We start from the raw sequence: 16,705 nt of genomic DNA, 5'->3' as shown, positions 1-16,705 counted from the left end.
AGGTTCCGGTGATCGGTGATTACAGTAATAGTATGCCTGGCACCAAGAAGATTTGATGGCTAATAGCTCTTTATCGGTAACCGCATAGTTTAACTCAGGTGCTGAGAACTTTCTGGACCAAAACGCTACTGGGTGAAGTTAACCGGTTTCAGGATCCTTCTGGGACAGGATAGCTCCCATGGCTAAACTGGATGCATCAGTTTCTACTATGTATGGAAGCTCAGGGTGTGGATGCTTTAAGACAGGTGCTGATGTGAATTTCGCTTTCAGCTCTTGGAAGGCCTTTTCAGCCTCTTCGGTCCACAAGAAGCATTTGTTTTTTCGCAAAAGTGCTGTGATGGGGTGAACAACATGGGAGAAGTCCGGAATGAATCTGCGGTAGAAATTAGCAAATCCGAGCATGCTTTGTACCCCTTTGACTGAACTGGGTGATGGCCACTTGAGAATTGCGTCCACCTTTCGATAGTCCATTCGGATTCCTTTTTGAGTCACGATAAATCCAAGAAATTCAACTCCCGTAGTATGAAAAACACATTTTTCCAATTTTGCATATAACTTGTGCTGACATAGTTTCTCAAGGACTGCACGCACGTGCTTAACATGGTCTGATTCTGAGGAGGAGTACACTAGAATATCATCTACGTATACAACGACACAGACGTCAATGAGTTCACGAAGGACATCGTTCATGAAATACTGGAAGGCTGCAGGTGCATTGCACAACCCGAAGGGCATCACCTGATATTCGAATAATCTGTACTTGGTGCGAAAGGCAGTCTTCCATTCGTCGCCTTTCTTTTTTGGCACGAAGAATAAAGCTTAGGATGCAGGAGACTTGGAAGGACGAATAAAGCTATTAGCAAGGTATTGGTCCAAGTATTGCCGTAGGTGACGATTTTCAGGTTTCGTGAGGGCGTAGATTTTACTGCATGGGGGTTGTGCACCGGGTAGGAGATCGATTTCACAATCGTATGATCTGTGAGGAGGTAATGTATTGGCCTGTTCCTTTTGAAAAACATCCTGAAATTCTTGGTATTCCTGAGGTAACTGCACGATTGGGTTAACGACTGTAGCCAGGCCTTTGTTCAAAGTTTTCTCCGGGTAACAGGTGTGTGCACAATCCGGGAAGGTTATTCTCTTCTCTCGCCAATCTATACAAGGATTATGTGTTTGCAACCATGGCATCCCCAGTATTATCTGGAACTGTGGGGCTTTGATTAGATCAAACACAATAGTCTCTCGATGCCCATCTTGACTCAACAGTGTCATCTCTGTAGTGGAATGAGTTACAGGCCCCGAGGAAATCTCAGTTCCATCAACTGTGGTGATGACATCCGAAGTGGTCTCTTTACAAAGAGGTAGATTCATTCTTGACACCAATTCGTGGTCCATATAGTTTCCTACAGCCCCGCTATCTATGTATGCCCTTACTGCGAGCATACGTGATGGCTGCCTGGGATCAAGTAGGACCTTTGGGATGATCAGATGCGTGGTCTGAGTGTCCTTCTTTAAGCTCGGCAAGCGGACCTCTATGCTTGTCGGGCGTGGTCATTTCCCGAATCAGGCTCTATGTGGCTTTTATCAGCAACTCCTACCACCTTCTTGGGTGGTTTTGTAGGGCAATCCCGTAGAAAATGTCCTGAGGTTCCACAGTACAGACACAACTGCATCTGTCATCTTCTTTCTCTTTCCTTTTCAGTTAAGGGTCCTTTAACCCCCGCAATCTGCATAGGTTCAGATGCATCTGTTCCTTTGGGGGCAACGTTGGGTTTAACCAATACCCGGTTCTCGAACTTAGCTCGATCAGTCTTTCGGTTCTGAAGTCGGTGATCTATCTGGACCACTAAGTCTATAAATTCTGTGCAATCCTGAGGTGGGTTCACAACTTGAGCCAAGACATCTTTGAGTTCTCCCCGAAGTCCACGATGAAACAATGTAACTGGTTTTTCCTCCTACCACCCGGTTTCCACCACCAACCTATTGAAGGTTGCAATATAGGTTAGCAGATCCTGGTTACCTTGTCGTAAGGATAAAAGTTTGTTGTCCAGGGCTTGACCCTGTGAGTGTCTGGCGAATAGTTTTTTCATGCTCCTTTGAAAACCCTGAAAATCCCGGAGAAGAGGATCATCCTGGTTGACTAATGGAATGGACCAATCTGCTATATGACAATACAAAGGCTACTTTGGCTTGGTCATTTGGAAATGCTCCCGGTCTGCATAAAAAGTGCAAGCGGCATTGGGTCATAAACACGGCGAACCTTTTGGGGTCCCCAGCAAAGCGTTTCGGTGGAGCTAATGGAATATTTCCTGGTAAAACCACTTGCACTGGATTGCTTGATGAAACAGGGGTTGGGTTTCCCCCAAATCCAGGTAGGGGCGTTGGCCCAGCTTGGGTTTGCAGTATTTTAAGGAAGTTTGGCAGTATTGGATAGGTGAGGTTAGGCGCCTTGACACTGAATTAGAGGAGCTGATAAGGGCTGAAAAAGGAAGCAAGTTTGTAGACACCGTGCCAGATGGCTACATTAATAAAATTGTTAAAGGAATGGTTTGCTTCCCTAAATTGCGCACACATCAACACAAATTTAAAGGAGCCTGTTTAAGCAATATTTAATCCAAGGAATAAACAGCCGACACGTGTTTCGAGCAATAAAGCTCTTTTTCCAAGGCTGTACACAATTACAAAATTAATATACATGTTTAACAATCCCATGTTTTGGTAAACAAAATAGATAGACCCAAAGTCCACAACAATCAGAAGGGCAAAGTGGTAATGCATTTCAACCAAATCATTTTTTGATAAGTGCCCCACATAACATTTAGTAAAACAAATTGAGAATTGGTCAATAGTACCACATATGTAAAAAACAATGTACATTTTTCATCGGAGAAATATGAATTTGTGAAAAAATGAATATGTGAAAACAGAAGAAATACAACATTTACAAATAACACACGTAGCAGGACATGACAATACAAGAGAGAAAAAGAAAATTATAACTGGATTAGATAATGATTGAAACCGCTTGTGTGTGTTCAAAGACTGTATAAGCGCCCCATGTATTTTAACAATAGAGGGCTGAATTTGCCTGAAAAGAATTAACTGTTACCTTCAGGAGGCTTGGTTGTAAATTATTTGCTAGGAGAGAAAGGGGAACTTTCAGTATTGTTTGATTCAAAAGGGGAAGAGTTTTTGAAAATTCATATATATAACGATAGAAATAATTAATGTAACAAATTGGAGACCTTACCAATTAATTATAGAAAATACATGCTCGGGTGATTTCACCAGCTCCACTGAAAAAAGTAAATTTCAAGTTTTAAGGCACTTTTCTAGCATGATACGTGGCAAAAAAGCAGAATAGTTAACTTATTAATGCGTATAGGCACATACCTATATAGTAGCAATTGCAATATAGTGATCTGCCCATAGCAACAGCAATTGTAAACAAAGGTACGGCCGGCAGGGAGACAACATCATTTCCAAGGGAAGAAAAAGAAGAGACACGCGCACATATTAGGTGTCTATCCATCACACGTTTAAACGCAAAGAAAATAGACATCCACATGCGCATGGCCCCTGCTTCCAGCTAGTCTGCAGGGGTCTGCACGAAAGGACACACTCACTGGCGTTTCCGCACAACGTCTGGGAAAGCTGCAGCCTCGCGTGTGCGCGCTGTGGTTCCAGTTAAATGGAACCTGGGATACATCACGTTAGTCGCATTTGGAGAGACGACGGCCATATTGAAGGTACCTATCGCTGAATGCAAATGAATGTAAAGCTGGAAAAGAACCTTACTGAAGAGGACATGGCTAGTAAAGGCGACCAAAAGAAAACGGTTATTTCGTTGATAGCAAACCACTAAATAGAAGACCGGACCTGGGCTTTTTTGTCCATATTGATAAAACGAACTGTATCTTTCACTAATTGTTACGAATAGTTATAGGTAGTTACCAATTTATGGTAATTTATATCTTACAATACATATTAGGTGACAAAAAATGGCAAGGCGAAACCATAAGCCAATTTCCGTAAAGAGTAACATGGAAAGTCCTCCCCTGGGCGGATGAAGTGCTCGGTGCACGGGCAAAAAGAACAAGATTAAGTTAAGGTATATACAGATTAACCAGAGGCAAACAGTATTGAACACACACAGCAGAGCATATCACAACCAATAATTAAAAATGCATATAGCATGGTCATGGCAAATGTACAAAGTGACATCAGAGGAACACTGAAAATTCATGGTCGCTATTAAGGCCAGATGACACAGTCCGGTATTGGCAGATTAGCCTGGCCTCCATTTGCCTGAGTTTTAATGTCAGGTTGCCGCCACGTTGTGGCAGAGTTACTTTTGCCATGCCGGCAAACCTGATATCAGACTTATTGTCCAATTGATGGTGGTTTTGCCAATGTGTGGCTAGAGGAAATTTAGATTCTTGGCTTGAGATGGTGGATATATGCTCACGTATTCGAGTTTTCAGAGGTCTGATGGTGCTTCCAATATAGTATTTGCCACAGACACACAATATACAATAGACGCAAAATTTCGAATTGCAATTGATAAAAGTATTCACTTTAAACATTCCCAATTTCCCAAAATCAATTTGCGAGACCTCCAGTGCATAGCAACACATTGAGAATTTTCCACATTTGTGAAACCCATGATTAATTGCCTGGCTAAGCCAGGTAGCAGTCTTTTTTTCACTCGACATGAATGAGGGTGATATCAAGTTTTTGAGATTGCTTGCCTTGCTATAGATAAAGTTGGGGGAGGCATCCAACCATGGTGCTAACTCCTGGTCAAGCTGAAGCAAATGCCAATGACGCTGAACAATTTGGAATAAGTTAGAGCTGTCTGCATTGTACCGTGTAATACATTTTAATTTATTACTATGATTAGAGCTGGACCTTATTTTCGGTTTGAGTTGTTCGACTCGCTTCATGTTTTGGGCAGTACGCTCAGCTTTGGATACTGTGTCTGGGTTGTAACCTCGGACTTGGAATTTTTCGCGCAAAAATTCACATTCAAGTTTGAAATCTTTATCTCTTGAACAATTTCTACGTGCTCGAATAAACTCCCCTTTTGGTATGTTTGTAATGATGGATTTTTTATGACAACTAGACTACTACATGACAGCGGAGCCCCCATGACCATTTTCAAGTTTCGCAAGGTTCTTTCAGCCACTCTGGGAGAAGTGGGAATGCACTGCAAGGGCTGGTCCTCCCACTGCTTTACGAGAGGGGACTCCACCACAGCCTTCTTACAGGCGATGCATGCAGCAGCAATACAGAGGATAGGAAGATGGGATTCTGACTGCTATTGACTATATCAGAGGCCAGAGGTGGCAACCCCAAACACGCCTTGAAGAGAGAACAATGGAAGGTCCATCAGCAATCTTTGAGTAATGGTGGAGGTCACTGCTGACCTGTGCTTTATCGCAGGAGGAATTTATGGTACTGTTCATTGCCCTTTGGAGATGTTTAATAATTTGTGACACGTTTCATTATATTGGCAGGTGATGCTGCGTGGCTTATAGGGCACTCGTTTGTTTCACGGGCTGAGAGGAGAGCGCAGCATTGGAATAGAGGTGCCAACATGGAGATGAAAAGCACAGAAGTGGTATGGCTGGGAACACCGGGCATGAGTTGGCATTCGTTGTTGCCTGCGGCATACAGGCAGTTGCGAGTGTGGACGGCATCCCGCGTTATGGTTTTGCATTCTCGCAATTTAAGGAAGTGGACGTATGTTGGTACAGATGCAGGTGGCATTGAGGATCGTGGTACAACAGCTGCCAGGCAGAGACATTATTTGAAATAGTGGCCCGGCAGCAGTGGCGGGTGACCTATCCAACGCTGTGATGGACAAATCTAGAAGGAGGTTAAACAGGAGCATGGAGAAATTTGCTAGAAGAGAAGGAATTGGATTTATTAGGCATTGGTTAATGGGGCAGCACCCAGAGCATTTTGAGCGTGATGGCGTGCATCCGACTGACAAAGGGCAAGACATTGTTCTCATATGCATAATTAGGTCATTAAGAAAGGTTAGGTGTGAGTAGGTCCCTGGGTGAGTGTTACTTACTGGTTGAGAGCATTGGGGCAGCGAGGAAGCCACCCCCAAAGTGAGGCAGAGTTACAAGGCGGTACTATCCGGGGAGAAGTTTTGCGCTGCAGTTACAGCTTGAGCGGTACCCAACGGCCAGGTGCAGGGTTCGACAGGCACTGACCCCCTTACAGACAGTTGAGACTCCTTGTCAACTGAATGCAGTGGTGCTGGGTTTAACTGCTCCAAGCTAGGGCATGGGAGCTTCTGCCTGGCAGTTGGTAAACAGAGGCGGACGTCTGCTACTTTACAAACCGGAAGTGACATGGGTCACCTCGAGGACGATAAAAATACTGGTGAAAGCGTGGGAAAGGCAGAAAGGGCCACCTTAAAGGTGGTGTAGGACATTGAGCTAGATCAAGCTGGGACCGCCTCCCATTTTTTGTTTGCTGACTCCAATAAATGTGATCTGTAGTTTCCAAACAGTAAAGTTGTTTCTGTGTTTATTATTTTGAAAGTACTTATTTGATCTGGGTCAGGGGTGGGAGGCCAAAGTAAGGGATGGCCCCACTATGAAAACAGAGGAGCACATCTGTGATTATGGCTTAGTCTGTCTTTGATCAACAAATTCACCTTTAAAGTGACAAAGGCTTTTGTTTATGGCAATGATTTTTCCTTAGATAATATGTGCATACCGTTAACCCACCTTATCCTAGATACAGCAATGGAAGGAGGGGGTTAATAACTGCAGTTTATCAGAGGAACATTGTTTGGCCTTTGCACAGTAGAACAAAGAAAGGCAGCCAGTGGGGGCAGTGACATTTTAAATGTTCACATAATGAAAGCTATTTAGCTTTATTCTTAGCAACAGAAACCCCTAAGGTGTTGGGACCTATTTCAGCTGAAAGAGATGAAAGGCCCTAACGTCCAGCGTGTTCAGAGTGCTATTTTGTTTGAGACCGTGATCCGAGGATGTGCTGTTCTGATTCAGAAGTTGTAGAATGCCACAAGAGTGGTGTCTTGTGATGCCTTTTTACTTAGCAGCCTCCACTGTGCCTCTTTATTGTAGACAGATCACAAGCACACAACCATTCAGTGTATAGTACATACTGTGCAAATTGCCTCTGTGAGAGTAGGAGTGTACATGGAAGGGGCATTGTTAAGTTTGCGCACACTTGCCAATCCTGCCACAACTCACAGGAGTCTCCGGCAACAAAAGCATAACTCACAATTCCTCAATTAATTTAGATCCTCACGGTTGGCTGAGGGTGTGTTTCTACTATTGGAACCACCAGCCATTCATTATGCACGAAGCGGTGAGGTTAGGCAAAGCAGAGCACTGCACGTCAATCCCTATCATTGCCTATCACCCCTCTGTGTCTCTCAATGAGGCCTGCCCCTTGTGGATCAGCGAAAGTGCAACAGTTCTAGGGCTACTGCAAGATGGAACAGCTTCTTGGCAGCTGGGTCAGAAAGGGGCTGGCTACGAGGAAATGGAGACTGAAAAGGAGACACGGCTTAAGTCCCTTATGCAGACTTAACAGCCCACAATGGGAAGAGATGGGAGTAGCTTAGGCAAATATTGTCTCAGGAAACCAGCTGACTCAGTGATATGACGTTCATTAATCAACAAGTTTTTTTCCCCCCGCTGAGCTTTTTTCTGCCGATTTGTTTGCCGCAAAAACTCATCAGAAAATATGGGCTGGGTGGGTAAAGATATATAAGGTATAAGGGTGTGTGGGTAATATGTTGTAAATAGCTTGGAGGAGGGATTAACTGATGTGCCCAGGATCACAGACTTTGGTTAGTTTGCTGGAGCATATACTCTGCAATGTAAGCACTTGGCTCCATACTTTCTGAGTGCTTCATAAACATATTTGTTACATTTTTCCTATACAAAACTATTTGATATAGATGGTTTGCAAGGAACACACAATCACACAGTAAACTGAAACGAGAATATGTAAACCCACACAGGTGCACTTTAAGCAAAAAGAGAGTGTAGATTTCTTTTCCACATCTTAAATGGAAGACTACAAGTAGAAGAGCACAATTGTGAGCCTGAACCCCCCTCTCCGATGTCACCTGCCTGGTTCCTTATTTGGCAGAGACGTGTAGTTTGTTGCTATGCATGCAATTAAGAACATTTAAATGTCCAAAAAAGGAAACACTTCATTGGTGTGTAACACTAACAGGCATCATGAATATAAACTTCACCACTAAAAGGAAAAGGGCGCCAGGTTAATTAAAGATTGCACAGATCTGGGAGGTAAGTGGAACTGTTATCTCAAATCACCTATTCATTCCTGCGCATTAAGCTTACTTGTCATAAATAAAGGGGACCAATTCTACACTTAGGGCCTGATTCATGGAACGTTTTCCTATCGGAGTGCCATTCCATGGATATGCTTTGTCTGCTACCGCTCATTACAAAGAGTTTCTAATTTGTTATATGTGTGGCTAATAAATTGTGTTACTCATAACAAGAAGATGTATAGAAATAATTATTTGCCGGGCCCTAACTACATTGCTGTGCTTGGTCAATGCTGTCACAGACATTGTTAATCAGTTCCATCTTCCTGCTCTACATGCCATTGTAGAGGAGGTCCCAGATATGACCTGCACCCCTGCCCCCCATTGAGAGTTGCCAGTAAGGTACTCGCCGTGGTACATGGCGTATGAGGAGCAAATGAACCAACAAAGAGCCGCACTGGGATTCTGCCCCTTGTACGTAAGGAGATCAGTACTGGTTGAAGCAGCCATAACACGGCAACCCTGGGCAGCACGGTACCCTATCAGACAGCCATACCAGCCACTGATATGAAATGAGGAATGCCTCCATACGGTCCACGAGGAGACCCCTAAAGCCTTAATGGAAGGCCAATGGAAATAAACCAAGGGCCCGAACAGCCCCGAGAACAACCAGAATTGGCTCCTGATAGCACGCAAGTCAGTACTAGTAACTACAAGGATAATTATAACAGATACAGGGGAAATACACTGTTAAAATATAAGGGAATGGTGCCACGAGACGAAATGGAAGCAACCACCCTGTTCAACGCATGTAAATAAGCTTGAAATGCAAGATGCTAAGAAATCGATACTGCCTGCAATGCTTAGTAGAAGAATAGAGCGGCAAGCGCCAACCATATATCTACCTCAACACAGCACAATATACACGTGCGACTCCATTTTGTAAAAGCAGAAGTACACTCAGGCGGCCAAGGCCTGACTGGCCAAGCTCCATATCTAGGTCCAAGCTGAGGAAAGGAGCAGGATCGAAACTTAACAAAGAGAGGCTCACACCGGGAAAATCGAGGTCAACCAGAGAAGGGGAGGTGAGCATGAGCCCACAAGGCTCCAGCTTCAGAGCATACCAGCCCGCCCGTGACGGTCAAGATAAGGGAGGCCCATGCAGGTGGCCAAGCGCACACAGAATTAAATGCACAAAAGGTTGGAAACTGAAGCAGATTCACGGTGGACCAGCACGTGACCAGATAGGCGCGAAGATGTACCACCGCCTGATGTCATCCAGAACCCGAGGGTGCCATAACTTTTCCTGATAAGAGACTACAGATCCGAGGCCATACCCAGCCAACTAATTGACACATAGCCCTAAAACACTGATTGATGGAAGGGAGGAAGGGTGAATCTTGGGAGACTAGGCACCTGGGTGTCTACCCTGCATGCTGCCAATTAAAATGGAGATTTATGTTTAGGGGTGTAACTTGCCCAATCACAAGGGACCATGTAATTTAGGGTCCTATAGACACTGTAACCAATGAGACGTCGTACGTGTAGTGACGTCAATCATGTGTGTTGTAGAGGGAAGGGCATAGACGCCCACCCGATAAGAGTTATCCAATCCACTTGTGTTATTTCCATATACAGATATTGCACCTATACTTAAGTTACCTTTCCCAACCAATTATATTGCATGATTATTTTTTGTAGAATTAAACGTCAATGATGACGGAATTTTGCCTATAACAGTGAATGTTTGACTGAAGTTCGAGGAAGTCCGGGTGAGGCAGGTGTTCGTGATGCTGCTGATTTCCATCTGCTGATGTATGTATCATTAAACAGACTTCCCTTTGCCAATTTACTGAGTCCTGATTATTGAATCCTGCACTCTGTCCTCACATGGTGCAGCTATCATGCATTACTAGTTTTCGAGGGTGAGTACTGACCAATGGGCCCGTCAGTAATTTCCTCCCCTCGTAAACACCATCTCCAGAGAATAAGGGCCTGTGAGTACTCCGGAGGGGGGAGACCAAAGCCCAAGTAGCCAAATGGTTGTGCATGTCTGTTTGAAGTGATATGGTTTATTTAAAGGAAAGATTCACCCACGTCTTTAATTTGACCAACCGTAATGACATCTGCATCGCACCATATATCGATGTATTAAAAAAAATCCACTGAGTATAACTTACATTTTGAGAGATTGATATACATAAACAGCACTTGATCCCATCCGCCATCTTTTGATGACGTAATCTCCAGCATAATTAAGCTACGGTCAAGTGCCCTGGTGGAAATAAATCATAGAACGCCTCACTGCCTGTGATATCAGATGCCACATCCACGAAACAATGACCCTTGTCATGTCGTTAGTGCACGGCGGAGCTAAAAGTACTGTCTGTGTGTTAACATAATCATATTTCTCCATGAAAATGCAGAAGACACTTGCTCATGCAATGCATAACCACATTTATTTTGTTCACTGGCTCTGCAAAACAAAACCAATTTTCATTATTATCATTTTCATTTTTATCATACGCAGAATGAATTAAAGTAGTTGAGTCATCAATATCTCTATATAGTTTGTAATTAAAATTTTGAAATACATCAATGGCAGATAATCAAATGGCATACGGTTATCGCAATAGCAAAAACATCACATCCATGATGCTACTTTGGTTTAGATCCACACTCCACAAGCTCCAAGAACGTAGGTCCAGCTATTTAAATAATTTGTCTTTGTTGTATTAGTAGGTGGTTTCCGCTTCATTTTAGTATTTGTCCTGCATGATAATTCCCTTTGAAAAAGGGAGTCAGACTTTCCAGTTGTTATGCCAAATGTCTCGATCCAAAAGCACAGTGCAACTATTTACATTCAATACATTCAAATCTTTGGAGGTGCAGCTTTCAAAGGATGTACTTGTAGTTTGTTTTGTTTGATGGACCCTTAGCCAATCTTCCTAGAGACTTCGCAGAGGCGTGTTGCTTTTGATAGTCTGGGAAGCCAACAAGCATCTTTATCGTGCCATACTGTTGTCACAATCTGGCCATTAGGGAGTGATATCTTGACATGCTGGTTGTTAATCCCATCTGGTGAACCATACTTTTAGTGGCAAGATTGAACAAAATAGGTGAGGAGACTGCAGCATTGTCACTGATGAGGGCCAACAAGGTCGAAAACATGTTTGCGGATGCTTATGGTCTCGTGCAGAAGGGATGTGACCAAGCAGTTTGGGCTGGATGCCCCTTTTGGGGTGGCACCAATCCTGATTGGCATATGGCCTTTCCCCTTTTGGAATGGCTTGGTGGGCGAAGAATGATGGTCTGGAGGGTTGCCCAGAGCAGTGCCAGAGGTTAGGATGAATTCCAAACCTTACAGTCATCACCTCTTTTGTTTATCATTGTCAGAGTGACCATGAGATCCAAAGATAAGGTTATCAAAGATGAGCTGTAAAATGAAATATTTTTTGTAACATCGACCATATCCTTCCCCAAAAAAAGGGCACAAATTTACATTCAAAGATACACTGGTTAAAGTCAGCATAATAGTATATTAGTACTACTAGCACCTTGCCCTTAGCCTAAAAGTAGAAAGTTATAATTGCACACATTTAGAGTGTCATGAGTCCATTGATAGCCACAAATTATATACAGAGTTACAGTTGCAAGATTGCGTTGAATTTGGAGAGAATAAATCCAAATATTAAGAATACCATTAACTCGAGCAATCGTTTCAAAAATTGTTTGCAACTGTATGTAACTCTGTATATATTTCGTGGTTATCAATGGACTCATGATACTCTAACGGTGTGCAATTACAGCTTTCTAGTTTTAGGCTAAGTGCCAGGTACTAGTAGTATTTATATACTATGTTAGCTCTATGGTTTGGGGATTGCCACAGACTACTAGCCACGCAACTGGCCATATCGCTTTTTGAGATTTGCATCTCAGCGCATCTGTACACAGATCACCCCACCACCTATTACCACTAAAGTCGGCATTAGGTTCCTTGCACAACCAACAAGAGCTATGCATATTAGGGGCAAATCTCATAATGCGCTTAGGGGTAAGATATGCTCTATTCAAAACAAATTGGTCTTTTTTTTCTGGCTGTGAAATCACCTTGTTTGGTAATCTGGGAATGGAAGAGTGAGTGATTGAACGAATGAGAAGGAGTGAGATAAATTGGATTCAGAGTCAGTTGTGAAAAAAAGTTTGCAATAAACTATAATTTACAATAAAAAAAAACAAAAAAAACTAAAACTAAAAAGGCTGCTTGAGTAATATTGGTGGTACTAGACACCTTGAACACTAGTGACCAAGTTGCAGAGGAGTAAACCCAAGTAAGATCTTGCTCCCAACAACTCGTATTAGGAGATTCAATTTGAGATAAGTTATTAATCATAAAAATAATTCTAGTATTTACTTTTATTGGTGAGTCTCCATTAAACCACACACCAATATTGTCACGATCTAGCATTATATGAGCAAGTTCAATTACATCTTTGAAGGCAATTTTTATAAAGCGATTGGTAGGGAATAGCTTGGCACAAGGCCAGGAAGACGGGCCTCATTACAAGTGGGGTAGACTGGAAATAAGGGTGCTAGTTGCACCATACTGGCACCCTTTCCAGACCACCACACTGCAACTCTGCCATTAGGGGCTGTTGCACCCGTCAGCTCTGACATGCCGGGCGTAACGGCACCTGCCCCCAGAGTTTTCATGGAAACACTGGCACCGTTAGCAATGGTGCCGGTGCTTCCATGTCCACATACACTTGGAGTCCGGTGGGACTCGGACTTACACTTTCCAGCGCTTGATATCCTGGGCTGCCGGGACTTGTTATGTCCTGGTTGTACCGGGAGCTCAGGTGGCGGAAACGGTGTTAAGAGTCTGGTGGCAATCCGCTGTTAGCACAGGTGGGTTATAGCTGGACTTGCATTGAGGCCCATTCTTAGGAACTCAAAAATCTGAAAAGGCGCAAGAAGATCAAGTTTGACTTTACACCAAGTGGGAGCGGCATCAGACAAATCCATAGAATGTAAACATAAAAATAAACTGCAGCAACACAAACACCTTATGATAAGAGTCCAAGTCTGGAAATGCAATTCCTCCCAATTCTTTAGAAAGTTTACATTTTTTTAAGCAAAGTTTGGTGTTTTCTTATTCTATGAAAACTTAAGACGAACCAAGTCTATTCTTTTACAAAACATCTTGGGAAATAATCATCGATAAAATATAAAGTATTAAAGGTACAAAAGCATTTTAATTGTATCAGGTAAATCCCAGCATGTTATTCATTCTTTCGATCGCTTGAACAAGCAGTTCAATATTCATGTTTATGGACTGCGCTATTGCGTTGAGATTATAATTCCAAGGTATTTAAAACTCTCAAGGGATAATGTCATACAAAATGTACACTGTCTTCAGGTGTGAAACCAATATCCAGGGTGTCATAAATCTCCCCCGTCTCACCTGAGATCGCTTCTTGCTCAGTTCTGTGGGAAGATTCTTCTTGCGGGCGGATCGGGTCTTGTATAGGCTCGCACGAGTCTCGTCCGGCTCCAGCGTGCGTTCAGAGTTCCAGAATACTCGCGGGTACAGTATGTCCAGGAAGGAGGTAACGATTGCTAATATGCGAGGATTCCAGGAGCAATTTGGAAGGGAAGGGTGGAAGGAGAAGAATTAGGGACAAGGAACTAAGAAATAGAGAATTCGTCGAGCAGCAACCACATGTCTAGTCACTACCTGTTGATAGTGTTGAGACGTGCGGCTCCGCATGGGCGTGCATATTTATGGAACGTGCTGTGTTCGATGTAGGGTCAGTGCGAGGCGAGTCATGTGACACGGCCATGTTGGGAGTAGTAATGAATACAAGCCCCGCCACGATAAGGACCAGGAAGTCCAGAAGGGGTGTGTTCTATGGGTCATGACAGCATGCCTCCTCCGAAAACCCGTTCCACCAGGTTTGCCCGGGTGTATGAGATGGAATCTTCTAAGCAATCGAGGGGTATTCAGGTTAGAAACAGGTTCCCAGGTTCTTTTGCTAGGAGGGTATCCTTTCCACTCAACCAGGTATTGACGTTGACCCCGTTTATACCTGGAATCGCATATTCTGGATACTTCATATTCCAGTTCATTGTCCACAATCACGGGACTGGGTCTGCAGGATTTCCGGGTGGATTGGACGTAGGGTTTTAATAGAGAAATGTGAAAAACTGGATGAATTTTCTTCCAGGAGTCTGGTAGTTTCAGCCGGAACGAGACTGGATTGATGATTTCCTTTATGAAAAATGTCCCATAGTACCGGGGGGCTAATTTGTTTGGCCGTAGATGTCATGGTAGTAGTTTCGAGGGTAACCAGACTTGATCACCAACGGAATAAGAAGACGCTGGTCTTCTTTTGGAGTCTGCATAACGCTTAGTGTGCGTCTGGGCCTTTTCCAAATGTTCCTTGGCTTCCTTGTGTATGTTGATGAGCGTTTCTATCCAGGAGTCAACAGTAGGTCCTGGTGTGGGATGTGGAAGTATAGAAGGTAAAATGGACGGGTGAAATCCTTGACTGCAATAGAAAGGGCTGGTCTTGACTGCTGAGTGATCGGAATTGTTGTAGGCAAACTCAGCCATGGGTATAAGGAGTGACCAATCTCCTGAACCTTGGTGGCGAAACAATGAAGGTACTGTTCTAGGGTCTGATTTACACATTACTTGGCTCCGTTGGTTTGTGGGTGATAACCTGATGAGAGAGCACGTTGGATCCCCAGAATGTGACAGAGATGTTTCCAGAACTGTGAGACGTATTGAGGTCCTTGGTCCGATATGATCTTGGAAGGAAGTCCATGAAGACGGAAAATGTGTTCCAGGAAGATTCCAGCAAGTTCTGATGAGGATGGTAGTTTATACAGAGGTGTAAAATGAGCCATGTGGGTGAACAAGTCAATGGTGACCATGATCTTTGTATAGCCCCTGGAAGGTGGTAATTCCACAATAAAGTCTGTAGCGATGACTTCCCATGGTCTTGACGGTACTGGAGGTTGCAATAGGAGGCCCACCGGTCTCTTGTTATCGTGCTTGTTTTGACTGCATATAGAGCAGGCTTGGACGTACAATCGTATGTCAGTCTTCATTCTAGGCCACAAAAATTGTCTTTGTATAAAACGGAGGGAATTGGTGATACCACGATGTCCGGAGTGGAAGGTATCGTGGCAGAGGTTTATTATCCTTTGTTGTAATTTCTGTGTGGGAATGACCAAGGCGTTATTTTTTAACAAATATCCGTCCTTGGATTTCAGATTCCACAGATTTTTCTTGGTAATGTCCTTTCAGAGCACCGAGGACTGGGTTTGCATCCGTACTTCTTCCAAAAGACTGACTGCTTGGGCTACAAAAATCGTGTGGGGAAACATCTTGGGATAGGGCCGATCTTCAATAGTTTCATAGTCCGGACGCCGAGATAAGGCGTCAGCGATTATATTTTGTGTTCCAGGAACATGACTGATATGGAACTGGTACTGGGCAAAGAAGAAGGCCCAACGGGCTTGACGACTATTCCTACACTCAAAGGATTGTAGAACATGAAGGTTTCGATGGTCCGTATGAACCTGGACCGGATATCTAGCTCCCAGAAGAAGATGTCGCCACTCTGCGAAGGCTTGGCGGATGGCTAATAGTTCTTTTTCCAAGACGGAATAATGTGTCTCACTGGGGGTCAGAGTTCGTGAAAGATATGCGATGGGGTGTTCCAATTTGTCTTTGAATTCTTGTTTTAAGACTGCTCCTATGGCGTAGTTAGAGGCATCTGTCTCTACTAGGAACGGCCGATTAATGTCGGGCTGAGCTAGGATGGGGGCTTGAGTAAATTCTGTTTTTAGACGTTGGAACGCTTTGTCGTGAGGTGCACACCAGAGGAAGGGAGTGTCTTTCTTCAACCTCCTCTTCTCAACCTCCTCTTCTCCTTCCCTCATCTCTGACTGTCTTTCTGCTATCCAGGAATGGTGTGCCGCCAACGACCTCTGCCTTAATGCCAGTAAGACTGAGATTCTACTCATCAGCACACCCACTCCCTCCTTCCCTGCAGCTCTCTGGCCGGCCTCTCTTGGCCCTCTTCCTGCTCCTACCTGCAAGTCAAAAAACCTTGGGGTCATCTTCGACTCCACACTCTCCTTCTCTCCTCACATATCCGACGTCTCTAAGAAGTCACACTACCAGCTACACCTCCTCAAAGGTATCCTTTCTTTCCTCTCCTTCCCCCAGAAGCTCACTGTCTCTAGAGCCCTGGTTCTCTCGAAGCTGGACTACTGTAACAGCCTCTATCTAAATCTGCCCGCTTCTGCTCTCCGCCCTTTGCAACTCATCCAGAACAGGAGTGCAAGACTTGTCCTTGGCCTCAAGCCCAGGGACCATATCTCTCCAGGACTGAAATC

The sequence above is a fragment of the Ambystoma mexicanum genome, chromosome 2p (assembly GCF_040938575.1).
Source record: "Ambystoma mexicanum isolate Mex_15411 chromosome 2p, UKY_AmexF1_1, whole genome shotgun sequence".
NCBI lineage: Eukaryota > Metazoa > Chordata > Amphibia > Caudata > Ambystomatidae > Ambystoma > Ambystoma mexicanum.
The sequence above is the reverse complement of the archived record's forward strand: the minus strand, read 5'-3'. Positions refer to the sequence as shown.